This window comes from Seriola lalandi, unplaced genomic scaffold (genome assembly GCF_002814215.2).
Source record: "Seriola lalandi dorsalis isolate HSWRI2012SDOR001 ecotype SW California unplaced genomic scaffold, Sedor1 jcf7180002054898, whole genome shotgun sequence".
Taxonomy (NCBI): Eukaryota; Metazoa; Chordata; class Actinopteri; order Carangiformes; family Carangidae; genus Seriola; species Seriola lalandi.
This window is the reverse complement of record NW_019525450.1, coordinates 1,782,398-1,787,231: the sequence shown is the minus strand read 5'-3', so window position 1 is coordinate 1,787,231 and position 4,834 is coordinate 1,782,398. Positions and strand designations below refer to the sequence as shown.

At 41.3% G+C, this 4,834-nt stretch overlaps 1 pseudogene; it reads right to left on the bottom strand.

Annotated features, from left to right (window-relative positions):
- The window catches only part of LOC147817768 (homeodomain-interacting protein kinase 2-like), a 24,100-nt pseudogene extending 19,748 nt beyond the window's left edge, over positions 1-4,352 (bottom strand).
- Positions 4,353-4,834: the final 482 nt, after the last annotated feature.

The window sequence follows — 4,834 nt, the reverse complement described above, 5'->3', positions numbered from 1 at the left end:
GTAGTGGTAAAGTGTGGCCATTTTATTGTTCTTTCTCTCCCTGTGGACAGGTGCTGTGGGCTCCTGGCGGCGAACCAATCCCTGGTGGCAGTTCTTCACGTTTTCAGTTTGTGTGTGTGCAGTGTCACGCGTGTTTTACCCGTGACACTCCCTCATTGGTTTCGGGCCGCCGAGGTAACCCAGCACTGTCCATTCCCCCTTCTCCTATGGCCCCGTGTCTAACCTTATGTGCTTAGACAGCATCTACGGAACATTCTTTTAGTAATCATTGTTGAATAAAGTTTATATTATGAACATCGTCTTTGCCCCGTGGTGATTACGAACTTGCGTAGCTTTTAGCTTTTGTTTATAAATATTGTTGTTATTTCCTGGGGTGCAATTCCCCAGGTGGCGTTGTTCGGCAACAAACTCATCCTATGATCGCCACTCTTGCCACACATGTTTTGTTAGGTCACAGTGACCTTTGCCCATCAAATACTAATCAATTCATCTTTGATTCACTTTAACAAGTGAATAGTTTGTGCCATATCTGAAGAAGTCCCCTAAAGGTGGTCTTGAGATATCAGATTCACGAGGCCAAAAATGTGTTTTGTGAGGTCACAGTGACCTTTACCTTTGACTTTTGACCACCAAAATTGAATCTGTTCAAAGCTGAGTCAAAATGGACATCTATGCCAAACTTGAAGGGATTTCCTTGAGGAGCTCCCAAGATTTGGCGTTCACAAAGCTAAGACAGTGTTTTGTGAGGTCACTGTCACATTGACCTTTGACCACCAAAATCTAATCAGTTCATCCTTGCATCCAAGTGAATGTTTATGCCAAATTTGAGGAAATTCCCTCAATGCGTTATTGAGATATCACATTCACGAGAATGGGATGGACAGACATACGTGCAGACGGACAGACAACCTGAAAACATAAGTGCCAACAACAGCCAGGGCCAGAGGCAATATGTTTTCAGGAACCTTGTCTTGTCAAGCTCCGATATTCCTGTTTCATCAGTGTAAAAATCAAAGCGGCACAGACTGAGACTATATCCGTTCAAGCTATTGACAAGTTTCCTTGGAACCGTTCAGTTCAGTTGCTGACTTAGCTGTCAGCAGTGTATTTGACAACTGTGTGAAATACCCTTCAACCATCACGTGCCTCGCACAGTATCTCCAGAACAGACGAGGCTAATAATCAGCTCACACATCCAGGTACAGCTTCACAACAACATCACAGCATTTAACATCCTACATGGCAGTAAATTGTAGCTGTAAACATTTTTAAAACAACTTTCGCAATGTGAGGACGTTTACCAAAATCATTTGCCAATCAACCAAAGCAATCCAAGCTAAGACACATTCATTTTTTTAATTAAATAATTTAATATAAAATATTTTCAATAAAAATTTTATTCTTTTTTTTTTTCATAAAACAATGCATATATATTGGATCATGTTATGGGCTCAAAAGGCTTTTCAGTTACAATAGGAATTGGGGTTGTGAAAGTCAGACGTATTAAAGGTTCCCTGGGGACCTTTTTGACCTTTGGTAGTGTCTTTGTTTTTCTGAGTGTTTCCCTTTTTGTTTATATCATTTTGTATCATTCCACTGAGGTACAGATGGTGGTAAGGATAAGGATGTTTTATTGTCATTCCAGAACATGTTGGACATAAAAGGGAAATGAAATTGGGTACTCAGGTCCTGGTTCAGGTAATAACAATAATGAAATCAAGAAGATAGCAGACAATAAAACAGCATTAAAAATGAAACTAAGTAAATAAATATATAAGTATAAAATGAGCAGAGTGTGAGGATGGGAATAAGACTGTGAAAATCTAGAAGATAAACACGGTGGCCAAGTGGGCCCAAGTTGCAGCAATGGCCTGATATGAAACAATAGTGATCATAGCAGCAACTGTTCAGTGAGACTGCAGAATTTCAGTTTTAAAGCGCAGAAATGCTCTAATATGGCGGTAAGAATAACGGCATTGTTCAGTGAAATGTCAAATTTTTCAGTCTCACGGCATCGGGAAAGAAGCTGTTCTTCAGTCTCCTGCCTGAAGGAAGGTCAAGCAGTCCCTTAGCAGGGTGGGTAGAGTCCCACATGATACAGGAGGCCTTTTTCCTGCACCTGCTGTTGTAAATGTCACTGATGGTGGGAACGCTGCTGCCAGTGATCCTCTGTGCATCCTCTACCACCTGCTGCACTGCCTGTCTGTCTGCAGCAGAGCAGGTACCCAACCACATGGTGATGCAGGAAGTGAGGAAGCTCTCCATCACGCACCTGTAACAGGAAACAAGGACTGACATGAGGTGCCAAAACCATCATGCCTCAGGCTTCTCTAAGAATTATAGGCACTGATGGGCCTTCTTCACTATGCTGACTGTGATGATGCTCCAGGTGAGGTTACATTGATTTAGATCAAGATATGCATCAATGTATCAGCAAAAACAGGGAAGGAGAGGACTGCAAGCTGATAAACATGAATGTTAATAATGGAGGGTTTAGAATACTTTTATATGTTTAAAATACATTGGCTTTGCAAATGTTTTATGAGGTAGAAAATGGATGCAGCACCCTTTTTTTTACACTTTTCCAGTGTTTTACTTGAAGTTTTGACATCTCAATGTAGTTTTACACCTCCTCTCTCAGGCTTCTCTTGTGACCTTTAGTCACAAACAGGCCAGTCAGCCAATCAGAAGTGCCTCTCATCTGATTGGCTGACTGTTTTCTGGGTGAGAGCAGAATTCAGGTAAACACTAAGAGACCAACACACAGAGAAACTAAATCCTGCAAAGTTGGATGGTGGGTCCAGGTGGGCGGGGCTTGGGGTATGGCTGAAGGCGGTGACTGATTGGTTGTGACATCACAAAGTTACAAAAGTCCTGACGTCTAGTTTTAGGGCTACATAAAGCATTTAACATATGACATCTTATTATAATTGTGTTGATGCTATGTGTTCATTACTTTTACAGCAAATAAACAAAAAATACCAACTCGTACGTATGTTGTATTTTGACAGTAGAAGAAATAAGGAATACTGGAGATGACAGAAGTGATTAAATCAAAATGCATGAAGTTGTGTAACTTACTGTGTGTGGAACATTGCTTGTAACATTTAGGTATGGCAATTGCTCCCCATTCATGTGACATCCTTCCAAACAGGAACATGGCCAGATGTGTATGCTGGAGCACACAAAAGGTGGAAAGGAGCCATCTGTCACTGAGATATTAGTTTCCTAGGAGCCATAGTGAAATGTAACATTTGGGCTCCACTTATTACTTGTAAATGTAATTGCTCCGTGATTGATAATGCACTCTGCTTGAACCCTGTAGGTTTCAGGTCCAGGACAACTATCCCCACTTGTTCCTTCTGACATAGTCCCTTTAGGATTACAGAGCAAACTTATTTTCATGCAACGTACTAATGCAAAGTGATGGATGGAGGCATCTGGGATTAATTGGTAATCCAATTTACTGGTAATGGCTCGTATCTGCTTTGGATGGCCTGGTGCCTGTGTAGGGCAACAAACTAATATTACACCTGACTTGCATAAAATGTTGTCACACACACATCTTGTGTTAATGTGAAGTTCAAAATTAAAGTAGCTCAAAACAAAGGGAACCATGTACAAGGTTTCAGCATTGTGACTTGGAACGCTTATGTTTTATCAGTAATAAACACCTTCGTATGTCTGTACCTGATAATGAAGTGAATGGCACACAGGTAGTACACATACTTCCCTCGGGCATATAGTACTTGCACCGGAGGCAATTAATTACTGAGCCTTTACCACAATTATTATGAGGTCTCATGAAACTTGGATTCAGATGTGTACCTGCAGACTTGTGTGCGTGCGTGTGTGTGTGTGTTTGTGTGTGTGTGAGCCTGTCTTAGTCGTATCTTAATGCAAGTAGACTGGTGGTCTGATGGGAGGATCTGTAAAAACAAAGAGATAAATGAATAATGCAGGAATTCTACACACACACACACACACACACACACATACACACACACACACTATCAGGCTCTGCAATAACACAAAAATACATCAGGGGTCCCCAGTGTGTGTTTGGGTGAATGTATGCATGTGAGACAGAGAGGCTGAGTTTATGTGAGTGGTCCATAGCTACGACCACAGTTTCCCCAAAGATGGGTGGCAGGTAGAGGTAGAGAGTCTCGCAGCTGAATTTTAATGAGCGATTTGTCTCTGTGTCTGTGAATTTGTCAAATATCAGTGTGATATCACAACAGCAGCGCTAAAAGCTTTGAACTGTGGGACTGTGAAGAAGTGGGATCTTCTTCTGTCTTTGTTTTGGATTTATTTGTTAGAGTGAAGGATCCACTTTTATTCTCCAACTCTACAGTGCATAGGAAATTTTGGGGAAAATCTAAGGAAGTGAATGATACTTAACTGTAGCACTACAGCTGAGCTATTGCAGCTAAAAGAACATGTTTAGCAACATGTGACCGTTTTAAGCTTTCTCCAACAAATGTTACGACAGCAGTAGTATTGGGTTTTTTTTGGTTGTGTATGTTTTTTGAAAGTTGGCATGATGTGTGAAAGTGTGCATGTATGCAAACAGCTGTGTGCCAGGACGAAGAGATGATTAGTGGACAACATTGAATTTTGGAGCTGATTGTCTCCTGTCAGATGCCCTCTTCAAATATAAGGAACCAAGATGGTGTCACTGAGGAGGAGAACCTCACCCATGTTCTGTCCCAACCGGCCACACCATCATGCAAAAACAGCATTTTCCATGTGTAGGCGAGCACCAACCAAACGTAGAGTTGTCAGTTAGGAAAAATCATTTTATTTTTGCAGCACTGATTTGTAATGGTGT